The sequence below is a fragment of the Petaurus breviceps genome, unplaced genomic scaffold, assembly GCF_028583685.1.
Source record: "Petaurus breviceps papuanus isolate PSGF00001 unplaced genomic scaffold, PetGlider_PUasm1.0 90750, whole genome shotgun sequence".
Taxonomy (NCBI): domain Eukaryota; kingdom Metazoa; phylum Chordata; class Mammalia; order Diprotodontia; family Petauridae; genus Petaurus; species Petaurus breviceps.
Genome location: NW_027187335.1, coordinates 2,536,711 through 2,563,251, shown reverse-complemented (window position 1 = coordinate 2,563,251; position 26,541 = coordinate 2,536,711). Strand labels below are relative to the sequence as shown.

The window sequence follows — 26,541 nt, the reverse complement described above, 5'->3', positions numbered from 1 at the left end:
TGAGGTCCCTTCCACTCTGAGGTCCCTGCCAATAGGTACCCACATTATATTTGTGATCAAAGATGGCACTGCCCACAAGATTGCCCAAGGATGATACTGAAATAACTGACAGATAGGCAGTTGTCTGTTCCTTGAACTGGGTTCATGAACTCCAGCTTTTGGTTTATACTTCAACCTTCATTTTCTCTTCTGCTTTTCCTTCATTTAAGATACCTCACACCAAATTCTCTGTATTTTTGGTCCAAGTTCCCCAGCAAACTCTTTCTCTGCCTTGTCTCATTATCAGGATGAATGGGTAGAATGGGTCTGCCCCATATGAGACCCCAAAGAAGTCATCTTGCCTAAATGGTTGAATCTTAATACTTTAAGTCTTTAAGGGTTTGTGGCTTCATTTGTGTGAATGTCTCCTACCAGCATGGATGACCATTCCTCTTTGACTTGGTAGGCTATCTTGGAGAGCAGCTAGAGTCCCAAGATTAATTTCCTCCTGCAGCCAATCTGATGATGAGCTTCTCTAGATTTAGCTAGACTGGGCCTTCAGAAAAAGTTTGTCACCAGGACCATCCTCAAAGCTTTCCCAGGTTAGTAGGACCCACCACTATTCTCTACTGGCACAGGCTTTGAGAACCCAGGATCATCACCACACTATAATGAGACATCAAAAGAGAACTTCAGTGGAGTGAGGATTTGTCAAATATTTTGAGTGACTAATTCATAGAGTAAAAACACAGATACTATGATATTATGAACAAAGCCCCATGACTAATTCATTCCTTAGAGTCACAATGGAAGAGACATTTCTTTGGTTCCCCCAAACTTAAGACAGTGCCTAACACATAGGAAACGTCTATTGCCTTATTACTGATACAATTTATAGTCTTGGAGAATTGCCTAGAGCAGTGAGAGATTAAATTACCAGGATCACACAGCCAATATGTGCCACAGGAAAAACTTGAACCCAGCTCTTAAAGGCTCCAAAGGCCAGTGCCTCCCTGCCTCTTAACCAAGATTACACAGGGAATAAGTAGAAGTGCCATAATTCAAACACAGGTCCTATGACTCCAAATCCAGTGCTCTTGTACATAGTAGGTACTTATAGTTGCTCAGCCCAGGTGGCCTCAAAAGCTTTTCAAAGAAGTTTATGGACCTCCTAGAGAAGATCAACTCAAATCCAGACTGGATCAGTGGAAAAGAGTGCTGACTCTGAAGCCAGACGACCCAGCTTCCTATCTCAGATACTTACTTATGTGTCTTTGAACAGTTACTCTTCTTTCCTAGGCCTCAAATTGACTCTAAAATGAGGTATTTGGATTAGATAGCCTCAGAAGTCCCTTCCAGCTCTAAATCTTTAATAAACACCTTTTCATCCCTTTTGGTGGGTCCTCATTCAAGGCTACAGTCTTGTAGGATGAACAAAACTCCTCTTGGGCCATGAGATGGAGACACTACAGCTCTCCAGGACCACCACCACCAACCCCACACACAAAGGGATACAGTTAGCGATGTGGAGGACCAATGAGCAAGAAGATGTCAGCTCTTTCTGCATTTTCCTTATTCTACCATTCAACATAAATCTTGGGCTACCCTCAATCCCTCCTGCCCTTGGAGTGCCCAGCCCAAGGAAGGCACAGGCAGGGGAAAGGCTGACTCAGCATGAAAGGATGGGGCCCTGTGGTTTCCTTTCCACTCCCTGCATTAGCTGATTAATTTCCTCTAGGGTGAATCACAAAGGTCAAAGGGGGTTCTATTTATTTGGCAACATTTTTCTCCCTGGTTGTCATCTGCATTGAGGAAGGTCTTGAAATCTATTTTAACCCTACCCTGAAAATCAGCAGGTATGGGACTGAAAAAAAATGGTGAGAAAAGCTGCCAAGAACTGTAGGAGATGGGGAGGGGGATGCTAATAAAACTTCAATGTGGAAGATCCTGGACTTTGCAAAGGGAATGATTATGGATGTAGGTCAGCCTCACCTGAAGTGAGTGCAATGGCTAATCATGGGTTTTAGAGCTATTAATGGACCCTTCCAGGTCATCTAGTCTAACCCCCTCATTTTTCACAGAAGGAAATGAAAATCCAATGAATGAACACAGCCAGGAAATAGGAGACCTCAAACTCAAACCTATTTCTCTTACTCCAGATCTTTCCACACTGACAGAACTTAAAATTCAGGTTAATTAGGAGGAGAGTCTTCACTTTCCTTAACAGAAAGTGTTTTTTAAAATAGACATGTTCCTGTCTGGTGCATTAGAGAGCATTTCATACTTGACAGAACAGGTAAAGGGCAGAGGAACTAAAAGTTGAGATGACTATCAATTGGAGACCTGTCAGAAATGAAAATAAAGGAGGAGACAACAGGCAGTAGAAAGAGATCTGAACTAGTTTTCAGAAGACCTGCCTCTTACTAACTCTGTCATCAAAGGTAAGCCATATCATCTCTGAGTCTTTCATCTGCAAAATGGGGGGGGGGGAAGGGGAGGGAGAGTGGGAATGAATGTCTATTCTAACTTATATCACAAAAATATTGAGAATTGAAATAAAGTATGTGAAACATTAAAACATTGGATAAATGCAAAGTATTCATACTATTAGACCTCTCAAAAATGATAACCTGTCACTGGGGAAGTGGGATTTTATTTTTTAAAAGCCTGAAATAGATGATATAGATGTATACGCAGATATATAAACATACCTCAGAGATACTGAAGGTTTAGTTGCAGACCACCACAATGAAGTAAGTATTGCAATAAGGTGAGTCACATGAATTTTTTTGTTTCCCAGTACATAAAAAAGTTAAGTTTTCACCATTATTATAGTCTATTAAATGTATAATTGTATTATGTCTAAAAAAGTACATACTTTAATTTAAAAAATATTTAATTACTTTAAAATGTTAACCACCCTCTGAGCCTTCAGAAAGTTATAATCATTTTGCTGGTGGAGGGCCTTGCCTCAATAGTGATGGCTGCTGACTGATCAGGGTGGTGGTTGCTGAAGGCTGGGATGGCTGTGACAATTTTTAGAAATAAGACAACAATGAAGTTTGCTGCATCGATTGACTCTTCCTTTCATTAAAGATTTCTCTGTATCATGCGATGTTATTTGATAATATTTTACCCATAATAGAACTTCTCTCAATCCTTGCTGCTGTTTTATCAGCTAAGTTTATTTAATATTCATCAATTATATTATGTCTCAGAGAATATGGAGGACCAAGGAGAGGGAGAGACAGACCAAAGAGAGAGAATAGGGAGAGACCAAGAGATGGAGAACAGTTGGTCAATGAAGAAATAAGAACACATACAACATTTATCAATTAAGTTCTCCATCTTATATGGGTGCAGTTCATGATGCCCCAAATCAATTACAATAGTTATATCAAAAATCACTGATCACAGATCACATAACAGTTATAATAATAATGAAAAAAATTGAAATATCGTAAGACTTACCAAAATGTGACAGAGGCATGATGTGAGCACATGCTGTTAGAAAAATGGTGCTGACATCTCCTGAGTTTGTGAAGGTAGTTTCATATAATGAGGCATAATTAACACTGGAAAGAATTTATTATTATATTCTTGCATACTTTGTAAGTGAATCCCACTTTAGTAGACTTTCTTTTGAGGGGAGAATAAAATTATTAAGACATGTTTATTTTAATATATTCATGCAATACTGTACACAGAAGGAACACAGATTGTGAAAATTAACTGATTGTTGTTATGTTCTGTTATCTTTTCCATTTCTGTTATGTTTGGAAAATGAGTAAATGTGATGTCTAAGAAAAAAAATGGTGCTGACAGACTTGCTTGATGCAGGGTTGCCACAAACTTTCAATTTGTAAGAAGATGTGTTACCTGTAAAGCATGATAAAGTGAAGTACAATAAAACTAGGTATGCCTGTAGATAAAGATATAGACATAGACGGATGGGGGGGAGGAGGCGGGCATCCCATGGGAGTATGTGTGAGGATGTACCTTACCCCAGCCCCTTATGTACTAAAGGACATATGGGACCAGCAGTTTCTGGTTGTTCTCTTGGTCCTCATAGCAGGAGAAAGGGGATTATGTCAAAGATGATTGGCAACTGGGACATTTGGTATTCTATAAGCAGCAACAAAAAATGGCTTCTGATCATTAGTCCACAGCCAAAGCTAACTCTCCCTTGGATTTCCATTAGAGGGAAGGAGAAGGGATTTCTCTCTCTTTCCCTCTACACAGTAGCTATACTAACTACAAACATGGCAGACAGAGTGAGCTTTAGGTGAGCTAAACTTCAGATCGCTGGAGGTCTCTTCTGCTTTGTTTATTTCCCTGAGTGTGGTTCAGGGCACTAAACCACAGTCTTGAAACATGGGAATTTCAAGCATTGGCCACTACCTCATGAGTTCAGGAGGTTAAGAGTTTCTGTGCTGAGTAACGACTGATAATTGCTATACTTACATTTCTTCTTGAAGGAGAAGAGCATTATCTTAGAGAAAATTTTATTGCCAAAAAGCTAAAGTCACTTCTTCCTAGACAGAAAATATGGACATTTTTAGTTTCTTAAACAGTACAGATCTGAGCGAAATGTCAATTATCTACCTACCAGTTTTATAAAGTGTTTCATATTTTAAGAAAATGAACTTATGAGTCTTCTGTATTTTACATCTTTCTTTTGTGGTGGAGTAAATAAATGTTATCCTTTACCTAATATCCTTTGAACAGTGAATACTTTCCCAGAAAAAAAATATGTAAATACCTTTTGTGGGATACCTTAGACATGAGACATACTTAAGCCTTATTTAAAGATATTATCCCAGGAATATTGGGTTGAAGGCATAATGAGTGTAAAAAGAGCTTCTTTTTAGAATAGGGGTCTCCCAGAATTGAATATAGCTCTTTTAGAGCTCAGAATCTGAACTCTTACAAATGGTGGCTCCTTAGGGGCCTATATATAATATAATTAATAACCTATGTAATATATAATAAGGTGGAGAGAGTGTGGCACAGTGGAAAAAACAATGAATTAGATCTGAGTTACTTACTACCTCTGGGTCCCCTGACTCTGATGAGTGAGATTTTCCCTTATGTCCTTAAGAAGAAAGACAGGGGCGGCTAGGTGGCACAGTGAATAGAGCACCGACCCTGGATTCAGGAGGACCTGAGTTCAAATCCGGCCTCAGACACTTAACACAAAAACTAACCATGTGACCTTGGGCAAGGAAGAAGAAGAAGAAGAAGAAGAAGAAGAAGAAGAAGAAGAAGAAGAAGAAGAAGAAGAAGAAGAAGAAGAAGAGATCAAAAAGATAAAAGTTTAAGAATCAAAGATTACAGTCTAGGCTTGCTGAATAAAGTAGAGGCAAAGTTCTAGGAACAGGTTACTTCAATTATAGATTACTAATGTTGATCAGATTCCTTCTTTTTCTCCATTTCTTCCTTTGCAAAGATGGGGGAGGGGTAAAGAGAGGAAAAAAGTGTAAGTGAACATGTTGAATGGAAATAGACAATTAACAAACATAACCCTGAACATGAATGAGATTAACTAACCCATGAAATGGAGAAGGGTAGCAAAATGGATTAAAAAGTAGAATCCAAAATTATGTCATGTACAAGAAGCACATTGAGACATAAGGATTCATAAAAAGTTAAACCGAGGTGTTGGCACAGAATTGATTATGTTTTGGATGAATCTTTTAAAAGCAGAAAAAAAAAGATAAAGCATCAATCATGATATAAGATAATGCAACAGTAGAAATAGACATGCTTAAAAGAGATAAGCGGGGAAACTAGATTATGTTTAAAGCCTCCATAGATAATGAAATAATATCAATATTTAGTATAAAGGCAACAAAAGACACAGTTGAATTACAGAAAAAAGTAGACAGCAAAAGCTAGAATACTTGGAGAACTCAATGAACCTCCTTTCACACCTAGACAAATCTAACAATAAGATGAAAAATAAAGAAGTGAAGGACATGAGTAGAATTTTAGAAAAGCTAGGTATGATAGATCTCTATACAGAAATAGAAGGTAATATATATATATATATACATATATATATATATATATATTTCTCAGTCATGCGGGACACCTTTACAAAAATTCACCATGTACTAGGGCATAAAAATCTCAAAAATACAATTAAAAGGTAGCATATGAAACAGTTTTTTACTGACAAGACTATAATAAAAATTATAATTAATAAAGGTCATTTGAAGAAAAGACTCAAATGTAATGGCAAATAGAAAACAGAGAAAGAAAATATAAAGCTATCTCATTTATTAATATTGATATAAAATATTAAATATAATATTAATAGTTAGCCTGTAACAATGTATTAAAAATTATACACCATGACCAAATAGTATATATATCAGGGTTGGTTTAATATTAGAAAAACTATAAATATAATAGACCTAATTATATCTACAGATGCAAAAAAAAGACTTTAGTAAAATGCAACACCCCTTTTCATCAAAAAAAATAATTAAAAGCATAGAAATAAATGGATCTTTCCTTGATATAGTGAATATTATTTATCTAAAACCAAAGCTAGCATGTCCTATAGTAGAAAAATACTAGAGCTCTTTCTGATAAGATCTGGAGTAAAGCAAGAATATCTGTTCCTATCATTATTAAATAGTACAGTTCAAGAAATATTAGTCAAAGAGATAAGACAACAGATGTGCAAGGAATGAACATAGGTTAGGAGGAAAGAAAACTATAGTTTTTACAGATGATATGATGGTTTACTCAGAAAACTTTATAAATCCCATTGAAAATTAATTAAAATAATTAAGTACATCAAAGTCAGAAGATATAAAAATAAATTCATAAAAATCATCAGCCTTTGTATGTATTACTAACAAAACTCAACAGAAGAGATAGAAAAAGAAATTTCTTTCAAAATAAGTATAAATTTACAAGAAATCTTGGAATCTATCTACTAAGACATACAACACATACATACATGTATATACACACATATACATGTTCATATATGAACACAACTACAACATATTCTTTATTATAATAAAGATAGAATTAATGTGAGAAAATTCAATTATTCATACTTAGGGCTTGCCATTAGACTAAAAATGAGTACACACACACACACACACACACACACACACATACACCAAGTTCTATCTCATACTGATCAGATTAGCAAACATGGCCCAAAAAGATAATGACATTTATTGGATAAGCTATGGAAAGAGAGGCACATTAATGCAATGCATTATTGTAAACTAATCCAACAATTCTGGAAAGCCGTGTAGAACTATATCCCAAAATTTACTAACCTATTCATACCCTTTCACTCCACAATACCACTTTTGGAGTATATAACCTTAAAGAAACCAAAAAAAGGAGAAAGGACCCATATGTATAAAAATACTTATAGAAAAACACTTTTTCTTTTTTAGCAAAATACTGGAAATAAAATGGGTGCCCACAAGTTGGGGAATGGCTAAATAAATTAGAGTTTATAAATGTAATGAAGCATTATTTTGCCTTAAGAAATGACAGAAAGAGCATATCCAGAGAAACCAGGGAATACTTACATGCACAGAGAGTAAGATGAGCAGAAGCTGGAGAACATTGTATACAATGACTACAATAACATAAACGGAAACAATTTTGAAACACTTAAGAATTCTGATAAATGCAGTAATGAATTATGGCTCCTCTAGACTAACAAAGCATGCTTCCCATGTCTTGGCAGAGAGGTGATAGACTAGAAATACAGAATGAGGCATAAATGTTCAGACATGATGAAGAATTTGTTTTTGTTGACTATGATAATAATGCCCAAAAAAGAAAATAAAGGAAAACTTTCAGTGAAACATTTTCTGAAAAGACACAGAAGACAGAAAGAAGTTCAGAAGACAAAAGCAAGCAGGCCAGGATTGGAACTACTGAGTTAAATTTAATGTGTGTGTGTGTGTATATATATATATATATATATGCACACTTATGTACATATTCACACATATGTGCATGTGTGTATGTATATGTGTGTTATATATACTTACATATACACACATGTAATATCCAATGTCATATATAATCAGTCCCTTTTGGAGGATTCTTCTTTATAGAAGGAAATATTCATGTTTATTGATGTTTGTAAAATTCTCAATAATGAAAACTAAAAATATACCTAAATAAATGTTTACCCTTAGAAATAATCACTTTGGAGAATTAAGCATATTACATATATAGATATATGTATGTGAGTTTTATACAAATATATTTAAGCTTGGTAGCACAGTCACTAGAAAGCTGGGTCTAGAGCCAGGAAGTCCTGAGTTTAAATCCTACATCAGACACTAACTGTATGATCCTGAGAAAGTCACTTAACCTCTGTTTGCCTCAGTTTCCTCATCTAAAAATTGGGGATAATAATAGCACCTACCTCACAGGATTGTTGTGAGATAATAATTGTAAAATTCTAAATACAGTGCCTGGCATATAATAAGCACTATATAAATGTTTTGTGTTCTTCGGTCATTTCAGCCATGTTGGATTCTTTGTGACCCCATTTGGGGTTTTCTCGGAAAATATACTGGAGTGGTTTGCCATTTCCTTCTCCAATTCATTTGACAGAGGAGGAAACTGAGGCAAACAGGGTTAAGTGACTTGCCTTGGGTCACATGGCTAGTAAGTTTCTGAGTCTGGATTTGAACTCAGGTCTTCATGACTCCAGGCTTGGTGCTCTGTGCACTATGGTGCCACTTAGCTGCCCTATATAAATGTTAGCTATTATTATATATGCATATACATGCATGTATACATACATATACATTTATATTACATTATGTGCATGCAGGTAAACATTAAATATACATAAAGTTACTAATGATTAGAACTGCCTAAAAGTATATTTGATTGCCTCAGGAGAGAGTAAGTTCAAGACCCTCGTCACTAGAGACCTTTAATACAAGGCTCAATAAATTATCATTGGTTGGGGATGTTGCAGAAAGGGTCCTTACTCAGATATGATTGGGACTAGATGATGTCTGTCTAAGATCCCTTCCAACTCTGAGATTTGGAAATGCTGCAAAAGGACTTCAGAAATAATCACTTTGATTTGCTAATTCTTTGTAGTACTTTATTCTTCATTAACAAAGAAACAAAAAAAAAGCATCATGGCATAGAGAATAAAGTGTGAGATATGGACTCAGGAAGATCTGTGTTCAAATCCTGTCTCTGACACTTACAAGCTAAAAGAACATGGGCAATTTAATTACTCTCTGGGAACCTCAGAGAGCTGCCTAAGACTTAGCTACTACTTATGTATGGGTTGCTATGCCAAAATAATGCTTTTTTAACATACTGATAGATTTTCAATGGTGTCAAAGTCTTCATTCTCTGAGGGTGGATCTGATTTTGGGACAAAGCCAAGAGTCTTTCAGGGCCATGTCTGGAATATAAGGTGGAAAGCCAAGAATGGTATAGTGGAAAGTACACTGACTCTGCAGAACAGAGACCTGCAGTCAAATCAATGGATCAACACACATTTATTTAAGTGCCTACTATGTGAAAGGCACAATGTTTAGTCCTAGAGATACAAAAAGAGGCAAAAGACAGTCCTTGCCCTCAATGAGCTCACAATCTAATGGGAAGAACAATATACAAACAAGCTATATACAGAATAAATAAGAAGTAATTAACAGAGGGAAGGCACTGGAATTAAGAGGGCTTGGAAAAGACTTCCTGTAGAAGATGGATTTCAGTTGGGATTTAAAGGAAGACACTTGTTTAATCATCTTCAGTTGTGTCCAATTCTTAATGGTAGAGTAGTTTGCCATTTCCTTCTCCAGCTCGTTTTATATATGAGGAAACTGAGGCAAACAGAGTTTAGTGATTTGCCCAGGGTCACTGAGCCAGTATGTGTCTGAGCTCAGATTTGAACTCAGGCTCTTCTGACCCCAGGTTTGGTGCTCTATCCATTGCACCACCTAGTTGTCCTAGGAAAGACAAGAGGTGGAATTACAGTCTCATCTCTACTGCTTACTACCTGTGTGGCTTTGGGCAAGTCATTTAACTTCCATGAGCCTCAGTTTCCTTACATGTAAAATGAGGGGACTGAAGTCCTTTCCAGGTCTAGATCTATGATCCTATTTAGTAAAGAAAAAAATCAGGATTAGCTATAAAGTAATGAAATGGATTTTCTTGTGTGATTCCTAAATTGGCACTGGAAGCAATTCCAAAATTAAAATTCCATTTTAAGTAATGACCACAGTACATAGGAATAAGTGAGTAGCATCCCAAAGGGACTACTTTAAGCAACAGTATTCATTTGGATGTATAAGTTCTGGTAAGTTTCATTTTGAAGAGCAAACTATTTTCATTGAATACTTTTTTCTCTTCTCTTGACACCGTCCTCTCTTTACCCTACCCCATAAGAGTATAAAGGAATTCACCAATCAAAATGGATCTGGCTCTTCCAAAGACTTAGTCCTAGACCGCTCATTCCTGACAGAAGAGAGGAAAGATAGAGTAAGACTCTCCTAAAGTCTCCAAATATAAAAATACAAACCCATTTCTCTCAAATTATAGGTGCCACCCAACCTGGAGACAGGAGTGGCAGATTACTTCTGCCAGGCTCCTACATGATTTTGATCATGAGATCATGTTCTATCATTTACAGTCTCAGAGGAGTCTCAGAAGCTCATAGATCCAGAGCTGAGGCAACCTCAGAGGCCATCTAGTCCAACCCTTTCATTTTACAGTTGAGTAAACTGATCCCTAGAAAGGCTAAGTGACTTGCCCAAATTCACATAAGGAGCAACGAAGGCAGAACTGGAAGCCAGGTCTTTTGACTCCAAAGTCTATGCTTTTTTGACTCTAGCACACTGCTCATTCCAGTTGATTGCAATTGGAATCAAATTTGGATGCCACTTAAATGTAATTGTACCAGTGTTATGCTTTCTCTATCCCTTTATACACCATATACAAAGAATTCCTATGGCATCCCCCTTCTAAGTTAAAGAAGTTTTCTGGTACCAAGACCTGCACTGGCCCCCACCCCTTTTTGTCCTTGAAATGAAAAAGCAAGGACAGGAGGAGGTTTATAGGCTGAAGCATTCTCTATTAATCTGCTCCAATGTTGCTCCCACAACTGCCTGAGTGACTAGAATGATGAAACATTTATCTGGAGGAATATGACTGCAAATGGACTTCAGTAAATGAGACATATCTCCTCTAATCGTCTATCCCGGGGTGTCCTCAAGTTCTTACAATAGCCCTTACCCATGAGAGCTGTGGTTAAATTGTCAGTGTGATCATTTACATCTGCAAATCAAATATTGATTTATTATTTTGATGGTCATGACTTAAGAAAGTGGTAGAGACAATGTTAATGCAAATTAAACATGAAAATGTGTTGTTTATACTTTTTTTTTCCTCTGTAGATTGAGTTGTTATACATTTAGCAAAACATACCCTCTGCCTATCCCTTTCCCTATTCAAGTGAGTAATTTTTCTTCCTTTGGGTATTTTGTTGAATCTTTACATTCATATCCAACTCTTCATGACCCTATTCAGGGTTTTCTTTTTTTTAACCTTTATTTATTTGCTTTTTTGGGGTGGGGAGGGCAGGGCAATTGGGCAGGGTTTTCTTTGCAAAGAAACGAAAGAGATTTGCCATTTCCTTCTCCAGCTCATTTTACAGATGAGGAAACTGAGGCAAATAGTGTTAAAGTGACTTACCCAGGGTCTCACAGCTAGTATATATATATATATGAGGCTGGATTTGAACTCAGGAAGAAAAATCTTACTGACTCCAGGCTTGGCACTCTATTCACTTCACCACCTAGCTGCCCCTCCTGTCAACCAAAATAGTGAAAGGATTGGAGACCATTCCAACATGCATATCATTTGAAGGAAATGGAGCTATTTAGTCTGGAGAAGAGACACTTTAAAGTGCTTCCCCTCACTCAAGGGAAGGGAGTCTCTTAGAGACTGTCACGGGAAGAGGGAAAAGGGAGGAAGGATTTAGACTTATTCTGCCTAACCCAAAGGATAGAATGAGGAACAATGGACAAAAGTTGCAAAGAACCCAAATTCAGCCTGATGTAAGAAGAAACTTCTTAACAATTAGAGCTGTCCAAAAATGAAACAGACAGCCTTGGGTGATAGTGGGTTCCTCGGGCATGGAACATCGTTGAATGAAGGGATGTTAACCATTTGTTATAGATGGGATTCCTGTTTGGGTCCAGATTGAACTAGAAGATCTTTGAGGCCCTTTCTGTAAGTCCCAGCCTCTCCAAAGTGCATCTATCTCTGAAACGCATGGCTCCTTAGCTCAGAGAACTGGGAAATACCAAAATTACGCAGCAAGTGGCTGCTTTCCATCCCATTAAGAGTGGAAGCTAGGAGAGCTGGAGAAACCGGCTCAGTTATTTTAAAAATATCTTGTCTTTATGTAGCAAAGGGAGGGAGAAAGCTGTCACATACACATACATATTTTCACCAATCTTTTGTCTTTCCCTGAATGATGTCAGGAAGAAAAAAAAAGAAGAAAAAGTGCAGATTGCCTCTGAATGCGGAACTTGTGGATGCCAAACCTCTCCTAAAAGCCAAGCAACTTAAATGAAAATAAGTGTTGCTGCGTTACTGTCCTAGATCTATGGTGATCAGAGAGGTGCAGAATCGTAACATAGATCTGAACTCAAAATGAACTTTATCATTTACAGATGAGGAAACTGAGGCCCAGCAAAGTACAGTAATTCCTTCAGTTAATCCCAAGGGTGCATGTTGTACTATATGCAAAGATACATAACACACTCAAACATAGGAAGGCAAACCACCGTCCTTGGTCTTTTCTGATTGTTTCAGAACAAATATAAAAATTCCCTAAACTTTCATTTTGGGCCCAGTAGCATGTCTATCACACATTGTTTTTGTCTTTTTGGGGGGGAGTCTCTATGCTGTTCCAACCTCAGTGTACTCCTTGCCCTCTCAAGAGAGGGGGGTGGGAGGGTGGGGCGGACCTTTACAGAGGGAGGTTTCTCAGAAGCCCTGTTGGCTCTTGTCCTTGGAGCACTCTGAAATATGCTGATGGCTCGGTGGCAGGAGCCAAAGCCTCTCCAGGGGGGCCATTTTTGCCTAATCGGTCCCTGCAAAGGTCACAGAGGTGAGTTGGCAAGTTGGGGAGGGGTGGTGAGGAGGGATGGGGAAGAAGGATTTGGGGGGAGTGGGGGTCACTCCCCTCCAGGGATCAGGTCTCTAAACTGGGTGGGGGGGAGTCAGACCATTGTCCAGTCTTTCTTTCCCAGTCTCTACCCTCCTCCTCCTCTCTGCCTCACTTCTCGAATGGTGTCTGTCATCACTGGGAGAATCATGGCTGTCTCCATGAATTCACAAATCACCTCCCTGTCATCACTTAGGAGGGGGAGGGGGGAGGTGTAGGGAGGGGTGGGAATCAATAACTCCATTTTCTTTCCCCACTCCCCCTTCACCATTCTCCCTCCCAGGCACGCCCCTTCCCCTGTCTCTCCCCACCCCCACCCCCCCATTCCAGGCTCAGGATCACTAGCTGGCTAGGTTCACACAAAATGTCATTTGTCTGACCTGCCAGGAGGATCTTAGAGTTGATATGCCCTCTAGTGGATTTTTATTTAAAGAAAAGGAAAAAAAAACAATGATCAATTAAAAAAGGCTGTGTTCACATGATGAATGAATGAGTCTCATATGAGAATCAGACCTCAGAAAGTTATAGGGTCCATAAGAATGTAAGGAGCGGAGTTAACTTCCAATTGGGACCCAGGTGCCCCAACTTGGGGTAATGCCCCCAAATGTCACATTGTGGTTATATACAGTCTGGACATGATGTTACAGCAATCAGTTAGAGTAGAGAGAAGAGAGTCATCCAAACATTGCCAAGGAAACAAAAAGACTGGTTGACTAAATGTGTTACTTTTAAATCAAGATTGTGCTGCAGGCCCAGTTGTAGTCATTCTGACCAATCATTGCCATAAACAAAAGTCATTAGGGGTGGAGGGAAGGGGGATGGTGGAAAGGAAGGCTGGACACCAGGGAACTCCCAGTAAAAAGATCCTCTCTACTGACATAGCTCCGCTATTGCTCCACATCTTCTAAGAGAATTGTTGGAGGTTAAGTGACTTTCCCTGAGTTACACAGATGATAGGAGTCAGAGACAGGACTGAAATCCATGTCTTTGATCTATCTTAGGCTCCCTATATATACCAGCTCCTTAAAAATACAATTAAATTCTTTGATCCTGTATGATTCTGGAATGGGTACTGGAGTCAGGATTACAAGTAGTTTCTAAGGAGTGAGAGGTCCCGGGAAGTCATCTCCTTCTAAAACAGGTAGAGAAATGGCTTCTCCACTAAAGCCCAGCAGTGTCAAATGCTTCATCATGGCATGGAGATGACCCTCCACTCCACCAGGGAAGATCCAACTCTAGCAGGGTCTACAGCAAGCTGAAAATGCCTAGGGGATAAGCCTGGCGATGAGAGCTACAACCCTGTTACCCAAGTCTCAATCAACCAAACTAAATTTGTCAAGGTTCATTGCCAACTTAGCCATAGGATGGTAGATTTTTCTGACCACAGGAACTTTCATATGTCACCTACAAAGCCACAGAGAGGTTGTAATATATATTGTTGGAAGGCATACTCAGTCTGAGAAAAATGGAAATCCTTCACATATTGACGAAGTAGAAATAGATAAGACTAAAAACAGCACTGAAACTAACCTTTTATCCAAAGCAAGACTCAAATCGATCATTCAGTCAAGTAGTACTTTTTTTTCTTTTTGGAGGGGGGAAGACAGAGCAATTGTGGTTAAGTGATTTGTCCAACGTCACATGGCTAGTACTTATTAAGTGTCTGAGGTTGGATTTGAACTCAGGTCCTCCTGACTCCAGGGCCCATATTCTATTCACTGCACCACCCCTAGTCTCCCCAAGTAGTACTTAGCTGGCAAAAAATTTTGGCAACAAGTACCTCTGATAAAAGCCTCTTTTCTCAAATATACTGAGTCAAATTTATAAAAATACAAGAAATTCCCCAATTGATAAATGGTCAAAGAATATGAACAGGCAGTTTTCAGACAAAGAAATCAAAGCTATCTATACTCATAAGAAAAAATGTTATAAATCACTATTGATCAGAGAAATGCATATTAAAACAACTCTGAGGTACTACCTCATACCTATCAGAGTGGCAAATATGACAAAAAGGGAAAGTGTTGGATGTTGGAAGGAATGTGGGAAAACTGGGACGGACACTGAAGTACTGTTGGTGGAGTTGTGAACTAATCCAACCATTTTAGAGAGCAATTTGGAACTATGCCCAAAGGACTACAAAACTGTGCATATCCTCTGACCCAGCAATACCACTGATAGTTCTATATCCCATAGACTCCAAAAAAGGGAAAAGGACTATTTGTACAAAAAAAATTATAGCCATTCTTTTCATGGTGGCTGAGAATTAGAAATCAAAAAGATGCCTATCAGTTGGGGAATGACTAAACAAGCTGTGGTATATGGATGTAATGGAATATTATTATGCTATAAGAAATGGCAAGCAGGATAATTTCAGAAAAACCTGAAAAGACTTACATGAACTGATGCAAAGTGAAGTGAACAGAACTAGGAAAACATTGCATACAGTAACAGTATTATTGTTCAATGAAGAATTGTAAATGACTTAGCTTTTTCAGCAATACAATGATCCAAGACAATCCCAAAGGACTAATGATGAAGCATATCATAATCCTCCAGAAAAAGAACCAATATTGATTGAATACAGACTAAAGCATGCTACTTTTCACTTTCTTTTTTTTCTTTTATTTGAGTCTTCTCATACAAAATGACTAATATGGAAATGTTTTACATAGTTGCACATGCCTAACCTATATCTATTTGCTTACTGTTTCAGGGTTGGGGGGGGAGGAAGGGACAGAATTTGGAACACATAACTTTCAAATGTTTAAAATTTTTTTAAAAAGAAGTAATTCTTTAGCACCAGGCACTGTACTAGGCACTAGGGATACATGAACAAAAAAATGAAACCATCTCTGATCTTAGTGACTTTACATTCTATTAGGGGTTAAAACATGGACACAATTATTCAAGTAAATATAAAATAAATACAAGGTAGTCAGAGGCTTTGGGAGGCACTACTAGCTGGGGAAGATCCAGAAAGCTTTCCACACCCCAGACCCATCCTAATGACCTGGAGTGCTTGAGCTAGTAGACACATCTTTAAAATATTTTTCTACATCTGAAGAAAGTGTCCCACTTACTTCATCCCTATAATGGGTCTGATTAGAGATGACATAAGTATAAATATAGGTGAGAGTATAGGTATAGTTGTAGAGAATAAGTGTAGGTACAGCTATAGGCATAAGTACAGGTATAAATTTAAATGTAGATATGGATTTACATGTAGGCATACAAATAAATGTAAGTGTAGATTTAAGTATAGACATAGGTACAGGTACAAGTGCAGATATAGATTTAGGCATAGAGGCAGGTGTAAAAGTGCATATAAGTGTAGATGAAAGTATAAGTGCAGGTCTACAGGTAAAGCTAAGGGTGTAAACATAGGTATAGATGCAGGTATAGACATAGATATGATCGTATGCAATAAATGCAGGTACAGGCACAGGTGTAAATCTAGATGTAGGTATAGATATAAGTGTAGGTGCAAATGTAGATGAAGGTATAAGTGTAGGTGGAAGTGTAGATACAGGTGTAGACTGGTACAGGTATAGATATAGGTGCTAACATGGATTTAAGTATAGGGACAGATGTATATGGAGAAAGCTAGGGGACTCAGTGGATGGAGGCCTGGGACAGGACTCAGGAAAACCTGAGTTCAAACCTGGCCTCATATACTTAGTAACTGTATGACCCTGAGCAAGTCACTTAACATCTATTTGTCTTAATCTACTAACGAAGGAAATGGCAAACCACTGCAGTATCTTTACCAAGAAAACTCCATGGACAATATTGGCATGCTATGGTCTTTAGGATCATGAAGAATCAGGCATGACAATAATGCAGGTGCAGGTGTGGATATAGGTGTTACTACATATGTGAAGTGTAGATGTATATTAGATAGAGGTCTCAGGATAGACATAGATGTAAAGGCAGCATGAGTGTAGATCCAGGTTTAGGTGCTGGTGTAGGTGAAAATGTAGGTGTGGATGTGGCTTCAGAGGTGTAGCTATGACTATGTCTTTACTATAGTCATAGAAATAGATGGAGATATTGTTGTATAGACTAATCTCCTTATCTGCTTATACTTCTGTCTGAAAATATGACATTAGAAATCCATTCCTTTGGATCTCGAGAGTTTTCTTTTTTCACTTTTTCAAAGTCTTCTATTAAAAAGGAAGAAGCTCTAGGAGTGGTAAGTTTAACCTACATCTCACCTAACACCCCCAGCAGGGATAAGTTTATCCCATTTGTGATCGCTGAGCTCAAGAGGAAGACTCTTCTAGGGTCAGACCTAGACTGGGACAGCAAAGAAAGTAAGGGAACAATGACAGGCAAAGTGTGAGGATAACAAAGACAAACCTCTCCGAAATGATCATTTTTCCATGGCTTGGCCCGTCTTGATCCTGCCCTTATAGTTCAAAACATTGACTTGCCTGTGTGGCTTCCACCATTGGACTGCCACCTCCTGAACAGTAAAGACCCTTTCCTCCTGCATCTTATACCTCCCTCACAGAATCTAGCATAAGGTTCCATCCCACAGAGCATAATGACTGATGGTAACTGACAGACTAGTCAACTTTTCCCCTAAGGTCCCCCTGGGAAAGTACACCCTGGGGATGTCTAACATGTCTATAATACTTGATGATTTGCTGTGCACTTCACATATATGTTACAGCCAGCAGTATTTAAAACTGGGAGGGCCTTTAGAGATCCTCTAATCTGAACCCCCTCATTTCACAGAGGAAGAAACTGAGGCCAAAAGAGTTCAAGGAAGTTACTCATTCAAGATACCGTGTTTCCCCGATAATAAGACACTGTCTTATTAATTTTTTTGGACAGAAAAACACCAGAGGGCTTATTTTCAGGGGAGGGCTTATTTTAATGAACATTGACAGCAATTTTAATAAACAGGTAAATGTGAACAAAAAAATGTACCTTTATTCAATAAGCAAATCACTGGGGAAGAACAGGATGACGCGCTCACTGCTGCAGCTCTGATTGGATGCAGCTCAGAGCGCGGCGTGCGTTTCACCCGGGGGGGGAGGAGGGAAGTGCATACAGAGGGTACCGTAATGTAGCGTGTAGCGCAGGGGATCACCTTCACTACAGTAGCAATGTCAATAGGGCTTATTTTCGGGGGAGGGCTTATTTTAGAGGAATCTTACACAGTAAGGGGAGGGCTTATTTTCGGGATAGGTCTTATTATCGGGGAAACACGGCAGTAGAGCTCAGATTCAAACCCAGGTCTTCTGAATCCAAATCCAACATGCTTCCCCTACAAGAATGCCTCCTTAATCTCTCCACACTGGTTAAAAGAAATCATGGCCCTTTTCTCAAAAACTCTTGTATCTTCATTCTTCCATCTATTGGCCAGATTCATTAGGAAGGGATGCATAAATGAGCATGATAGTATATATGAAATTATTTCCTAAGGACCTTACAACCTTTAAACAAGTAAACTGGTTCTAAATCTCTCTTCCCCAAGAGTTGCTCAATCTTTTTTCTTCCTGTCCATTTAAACAAAAATCTACCTCCATGTCTTCAAAGATTTGGAGGGAAACTGATTCTGAAACCTGAAAGTCCAGCCTAGCAGTTTGCCTGCTGACTTTGATGTTTAACCTCGCTGGCTTTGGAACCTTTGCCAAAAGCAGGTGGAAACAGGAAGCAGCTCTGGAGTGAACAGAGAGAGAAAGTTATCCATTTCTTGAGTCTGCCTTCCATTTCTTTGAGAAGCCACACACAGAGCATGATTTATCGTCCAGGCTTCTTCCAGCATAAACATTCTAGTTTCCAAAGAAGAGGAGAAGATGAAGTGGTGATGATTTCTGATCTTTTAAACCTCTGTCTTGGTTTCACACCCAATATACCCTTTCTTATCCCAGAAAGGAGAGAAGGGTAAAGTTCTTTTGGGGGGGGGGGGTAGCTAAGGGAGGGAGTTAGAGTAGACCACTTGAAAACATACAAAAGCATAGGAGAATAAAAGCAATAACCAAGCTCTGGGGGTGAGATCTAAGAGACAGGAAGACTGTTTTTTCTCCTCAGCTACCCAGGAAGCAATATTCAGGCAAGCACCTCCTGGGAACCCTGTCCAAGGTGCCCGGGAATGGAAATGGAAATGAAACCGAACATACATCCATGAAATAACAGGACAACAGGATATCTTGGAGACCCATAAAGGACTGGGTCACTTCTAGTTTTTCCTGTTTATCACAATAACTGAAGAAAATTTTTTTAAAAATTAGTAGACAGATGAAAACAAAATACAGAACCAAAAAATAATCAGATATCATTTGTGAGAATTTTTTAAAATATCTTTTAACCTTTTTATGCACATTTAAAAGAACTGGTATAGAGCAGTAGAGAGAAAGCCAACCTCATAGCTGAGAAGTCCTAAGCTCAAGTCTGTTCTGACACAAACTGACTGTATCATTTTGGGCAACTCACACCACCTCATAGTGCTCTAGGCAACCCTCTAAGACTTTAAGTGACAAAGAAGGTGCCTATCTGTATTTATGCAAAGAGTTTCCTCACTGAGGAGTTCCCTCTACCAATGTAATTACCACTCCAGACCTTATCCTTAAATCCTTATACTCATCAATATTGATGAGGGAAAATCTCAGTTTCATACAACACCACACGGAGTTGATGCTAAGTTTGGCAAGACCATTAATGAGCTCTTATCCTATAGCTGATCAGAAATAGTTCTTTCTCTGCCAAACTTGCAGAGGAAAAGACCCAAACCAAATAATTCTTATCCTGACCTCCCCTTAAACTCCAACTCCCATTATTGGCCTTGCAGGAGAGCTCTTATGAAGTTGGGTATGAAACCAACTCAGAAGCTTGAAAAGTTAGTCCTTCTTCAAAAGAAATCTTCACAAGATCTTCACAAGAGCAGTATACTGAAGGAAATGGATCTGGCATCAGAGTGATATGAAAATAATCAGGAAAGTCTTATAGAGGAGACAGGGTTTAGAAATGGGCTTTGGAAGAAGGGAAAGTGGAGGCCATTCCAAAAGGAGGTCAGTATGTAGAGCGAAGAGGCTATGCTGGGGGAAAATGAGAAATAGCATGACTGATTAACAGATAAGTAATGGAATGGGGGAGGGAGAGCAGTCCCTGAAGAAGAAGGGAAGAGGGGAAAGGAAAGAGAACAAGCTTTTAGGTGCCTACTATGTGCTAAGAACTTTACAAAAAATATCTCATTTAATCCACTCAACAACCCTATGAGATTGTTACTATTTTTATATCAGGAGCTTGAATTCCAGATTAAGGATCTTTTATCTCATGTAAGTGGCAAAAAAAAATAAAATCCCAACTCCCTGACCTCCCAACTCCAGGTTCCTAGTTGAATGTGGAATGAAGCAGAGACATAAAGTACCTGGTAAAGTTGTCTTAGAATCTATATTTCCCTCTGCCTGTCCTTGAAGGCTGCTACTCATTGAATGGAGCCTGTGTTTTCAGAGATTCAGAAAATCTGCAGATCCTCTCAACTTTATTTTCTGCAATTCAGGTATGTAAATTAACACAAACTTCCCACAAACTCAGGAATGAGGTTGGAGAGGTGGAGATCTGCTGGGGGGGTGCCCCCCCCAGCTGAAATGAAAAATCAATAATCAATTAGCTTGAGACAAAGTAAGAATTTTCATAAAATTTCATAAAATCTTAAATAATCATTGATGTTGATAGTGTCTCTTCTTAAAGTATTTCAGCCACCTTCCCCTACTATTGGTCCACTGAACCTAGGTCAGTGGCGGGGAGAAGAACAGTCAGGAAAGCAAGAAGGGTTGGGACAGCTCAGGAAGGTATATTGAATTTAGAGGCAGAAAATCTGGATTAAAATGTGGCTCCAACATCCAATACTTGTGTGATATTGGACAAATCACTTGACTTCTTAGCCAGTCTCAGTTTCCTTATGTGTAAAATGGGGAATCATATCAGGAACATCACCTACTATACAATGCAGTTGTGAGGATCTAACAACAAGAGTTTGTATTTGTATAGTGTTGTAACGTTTATAAATGCAATTCAAATACAAAAAAAAATTAAAGTCCCTACCCTCAAGGAAGAGAGATAGAACAAATATACAGATAAGCATATGAATGAACAAATAAATGAAAACATTTATTATGCATTCACTGTATACGAAGCATTGTGCTATGCACTGGGGATAAAAACAAGGCAGTCCTCATCTCAAGCTCACATGGTAACAAGGGACAGTGCATGTGGAGGGTTTTAGCTACAAGTCAAACAGAAAAGTCCCATGGTCCTTAAGAGTGATGCAGAAAAGCAGATAGTAATACCTCTTGCTCAAAGATATTTTCCATTGGTAAAATCCTATCAGCTTCTCATGTTGAACCATTTGATGGTGCCAAGTTCTGTGGCAGCAAGAGCTTTATTTTATCTGTCTTTAGCAGCTATGGCTGAAGCACCTGCCGGAGCAGTTGCCAGGCTGCAACAATCAATAAACATTTATTAAGCACCTACTACATGCCAGGTGCTAGTATTAGGATACAAGAAGTAGCAAAAGACAGTCCCTGCTCTCAAGGAGCTTACGATCTAATGGGAGAGACAACGTGCAAAAAAATATACAAAGTAAGCTATATGCAGGATAAATAGGAAATAATTAATAGAGGGATGGCACTGGAATTTAGAGGGGTTGGAAAAGGCTTCCTGTAGAAGGTGGGATTTTAGTTGGAACTTAACGGAAGCCCTTAGGGACATCAGTAAATGGAGCAGAGGAGGAAGAGAATTCCAGAGAAAGTATAAGAAATTTATGCAAAATGAATGCAAAGTACCTTGCAAAGAGAGCTTTGGGTAGAAGTTAGCACCAGATCTAGTATTTTCTTTTTTAAATGTTTTTATTTCTTTTATTACATATTTCCCAATCACAAGCAAAAATATTTAACAATTTTTTTTAATGTCAAGTTCCAAATTTCCTCCCTCCCTCATTGGGTAGGCAAGCAATATGATATAGATTATATATGTGAAGTCATGCAAAACATATTTCCATATTAGCCATGTTGTAAAAAAAAACAGACAAAAACATAAAACAAAAAAGGAAAGTTTTAAAAAGTGTACTTCAATGTGCATTCAGAGTTCATCAGTTTTCTGGATAGCATTTTTCATCAAGGTTCCTTTAGAATTGTCTTGGATCCTGTCTTGATTAGGGTAGCTAAGTCTTTCACAGTTGATTGTCCTTACAATACTGCTATAATTGTTTATGATGTTCTCCTGGTTCTACTCATTTCACTTCACATGTCTTCATATGAGTCTTCCCAGGTTTTTCTGAAATCATCCTTCTCTTCATTTCTTATAGCACAATGGAGGCACATATTCTTTAACAGGCAGTGACTCCATGCCAATACTTTCCTTGGTAGCCAATAACCAGGTCAAGAGCCAGTCACATGGGATACACTGTCAATCAAATATAAATTTACTTACATAAAAGTTAGCCATTCTCAGAGAGAACATTCCCACCCACCAGGAGAGGAAGCTTTTAAGTACTGGCTAAGACATGTCACAGAAATAAGGGAAGGGAGGCAGAGAAGTGATGAAGTGAAACACAGGACTCAAGGAAAAGGTGGTGTGGCAGAATTGTAGAAAGCAGTCCAGCTCAGACACACTGCACAAAACTCCAAAAAGATTTCTAAAATGCACCAGTCTGAATACTGATGGGAACATACAGACATAAGTCACAGTGAGTCAGTCCTTTGTACAGCCAAGCTCACCTAGGGTGGCTCCCCATTTTTTATCTGGTCTTCCTGTCTAAAGAATCGAAGCTCCTTAGAACAGAGACTGTCTTGCTTTGCTTGGTTTTGTATTCCCAGTACTTAGCTCAGAGCCTGGCACACAATAAGAGTTTAGTAAATGTTTTTTCATTCATTCATTTGTTCTAGGTGTAGGCGTCCGCCTGTGTCTGACAAAGATACGGAGGTGGAAAGTGGAATGTCATGTAAGATGAACAACAACTTGGTCACTCTGGATAGATAAAACACTCTCCTCCTAACAGCAGCAACAATAGCTCACACTTATGTGGTGTTTACTATTTGCCAGGCACTGTTCCAGGTCCTTTACAATCATTACTTCAGGGGCATCTAGGTGTCGAAATGAAGAGAGCACCAGCCCTGAAGTCAGGAGGACCTGAGTTCAAATCCAGCCTCAGACACTTAACGCTTACTGGCCGTGTGACCTTGGGCAAGTCACTTAACCCCAATTGCCCTGCCTTCCCCCTCCAAAAAGCAAAAACAAAACAAAACAACTATTACTTCATTTGATCTTCACAACAACCTATTGTTGCCCCATTGTTGTTTCTTCATTTTCAATCATGTCCAACTCTATGTGACCCCATCTGTGGTTTCCTCGGCAAAGATACTGGAATGGTTTGCCATTTCCTTCTTCAGCTCACTTTACAAATGAGGAAACTAAGGCAAACAGGATTAAGTGACTTGACCAGGGTCACGTAGTTAGTAAGTGTCTGAAGACAGATTTGAACTCAAAAAGATGAATCTTCTTGACTCTAGGCCAGACACTCTCCACTGTGCCACCCACCTGCCCAGATCCCCATTTTACAGAAGAGGCAAACAGAAGCTAAATGACTTGCCAACCTAGTTAGTGTCCAAGCTGGGAATCAAACTAGGCTTTCTGACTATTGTACCAGCGTCCTTTGTACTACCTCTCTTGAGATAATTAGATTTTTATTTTTATTATATTTAGAGATAATTGAGATAATTTTTAATTTAAGTGCTATACACATGAGCTCTTATTCTTATTATTTGTGGGATCTAGTGACAAGGTGACCCAAAGCTCATCCTTAAGAGAAAATGTTAGAGGAATGAGTTGGCTGGATCACTGCCAACAAGGTGAAACTAGACAGTGGTTTTCTATATTCCCCTACTTCCTAGCGTGGGATCCTAAATCTATAAGGGAATTCAGAAGCCATGTAGTCCAACACCTATATTTTCCAAAAGACCTAGAAAGATTAAGTGATATGCTGAAGGTCACACAGTTACTAGGGGTCAGAGGTAGGATGTGAAGCCAGGTTCCCTAGCTCCAAAGCTCTTTCAACTGTACTCCCACCCACATTGGAGGGGAGGGCCAGGGTTGGTTTATAACTAGTCAATCTCCCTTTCTTCTCACTACAGAATCAGTTGAAACAGATAGCCTCTGTCCTTCCCAATTCCTCCATGTTCCTCCTGCAACTTTCCCCCTTTGTCCTATTGCCTTTTGGCTTTGCTTGCTGGGTGATAATGGACCCTAATGAGCTAATCAGATAAAGAAATCCCTGCTAATGTGTTAGGGACAGAGTGACCTTCAAGATCCTTTAGTCCAACCCGCTGGCTTTGCAGAAGAGAAAAGACTCAGAAAGAGTCAAGTCACTTGCTTCAAGGTCACCCACAAGTTAGTGGCAGGGCCAGGGCTTGGAAGTCAGGTCTTCACTTCCAGTCTGGAATTTCCCCTTCCACCCACTGCCTCTTACTAGCTAATTCCACCACCCAGTTCATAGTCTTTCTTGATTAACAGTTAGAAGGCTGTCTCCAAATTGTGAATCATGACAGTTCAGGGTCTGTGGTAGGCTACTGAGGAGATGTCTGGGAGTGGGTCAGCAGGTTTTCCAAAACTCTTCAAATCTTCAAAGTAGGTGGTCACATACTTTGCCATTGCCTTAGGCCAGCCCTGCTCCCAGCTTCATTGTCCAATCTGCCTCTACCACTTTCCTCTGCTGAACATTTGGTAACAAGCAGGGCCTCCCCTGCACTGAATTACTCTTGACCCAGTTAATCTGTATCTCTCCTTTCTGCCCCATGGCCAGAGACAAGTGGGGGGAGGGACAGAGGATGGAGTAGGATTTCTGTCCAATCTCTTAAAGAACCCTATAATAGTCAAATACTCCATCAAAAAAAAATGAGTCGTGCTGTTGGAAATATCCTCCTAATATTAGCACTCCTGCATGAAACTCCATTTTTTACCACCCATCCTTTGCAACTCATCTGTATTTGTTTTCTGACTCATTAGGCCTGGGTAGTCCTTAATTACATCCTGTTATGAGGGTGAGCTCTAAACCTCCTCATTCATTCATTATGTTCCCAATGATGGGGACAATCTAGTTCCCACCACCAAGGAACTCAGCAGTCCCTAAGTCCAACTTTTGCTAATGGGGTCTGGATAAAGACACCATACCTGCCATGGCCATTCTGATAGAATGAAATCGACTCAAGAGCAAAGGATCTCCTTTTTCCCCTTGCATTCCCAGCACCCAGCACAGTGCCTGGCATATATTTAGGTACTTAATAAATGTTCGATTGATTTATATTGATTGACTAGAGTCAGAGGAGAGTTAGGCGAGGAGGAAATCTTGTTTGTGAACAGGGGTAAGTGAGTGAGCTCTACGGTCCTGCGTGCCATAAGTACTGCTAAGGAATGACTTGGGATGCCACTGAGTGCCACTGGCAGGCATTAAGGTTTAGAAAGGAGAGAAAGGAGAAGGCATTGGAAAGAAAAGGGATGAGAGGAAGGATAAGTAATAATAAAAACTGACATGAAATAACGCTTCGTAGACTGACTTTGTTGGCATTATCTCATCTGATACTGGCAACAACTACAGGTCCAGCACTCTCTCTATTATATTTTTCCTTTATAAAGATGGTAGGTATATTCCAAATCATATCACTGGTAGAGATATTCAGCTTCCTAGACAAGACAAAGACAGGAAGGAAAACTAGGGAATAAAGAGAATCGGGAAGGTCAGTTGTAGACCAACTGCAGTAGTTTTAGAAGCCTTTCTGTGGTGTTAGAAGGTATCTAGCCCTGCAGTAGAGAGGGAATACAAGACAGCAAGTTTTTCAAGACACAGAACTTGGAATTTGGATATTCTGATTTGGTCTCTGCCCTGTGGATAGTTCTCCTCCCCACTCTATGCCTCAGTTAGCCCATCTATTGAATGGTAACAATATTTTCTTCCTCAGAAAGCTCATACCAGGCCAAATTGAGATGCTTTTGAGTGTTTTTGTCAGATGGCCCATCTCACCCACCAGCCAGCCTTCCTTAATTTGGAAACTCTTAGCACTCCCTGACCAGAGATGCTCAGCTGGCCTTAATTAACTTAGCTAATTAGGATGTGACCTTTAATTTCCCAACTTCACTCTGCCTCTGGGATTTCAACCTCACACCCGTAGCAACAGAATTGCCTTGGGGGGAAATATCAGGACTGCTGATCACTGTGTTCTCTCTCTCTCTCTGTTTCTCTCTGTCTCTCTCTGTCTCTGTCTCTCTCTGTCTCTCTCTGTCTCTCTCTCTCTCTCTGTCTCTCTGTCTCTCTCTCTCTCTCTCTCTCTCTCTGTCTCTCTCTGTCTCTCTCT

General features: G+C 39.2%; 1 long non-coding RNA gene across 1 annotated transcript in view; it reads left to right on the top strand.

Annotated features, from left to right (window-relative positions):
• Positions 1–13,004: 13,004 nt before the first annotated feature.
• Positions 13,005–26,541, top strand: part of LOC138145759 (uncharacterized) — a 44,334-nt gene continuing 30,797 nt past the window's right edge. Inside the window, exon 1 of the long non-coding RNA XR_011164304.1 lies at positions 13,005–13,126. This is a non-coding gene — a long non-coding RNA (uncharacterized lncRNA). The remainder of the gene's footprint in view (positions 13,127–26,541) is intronic.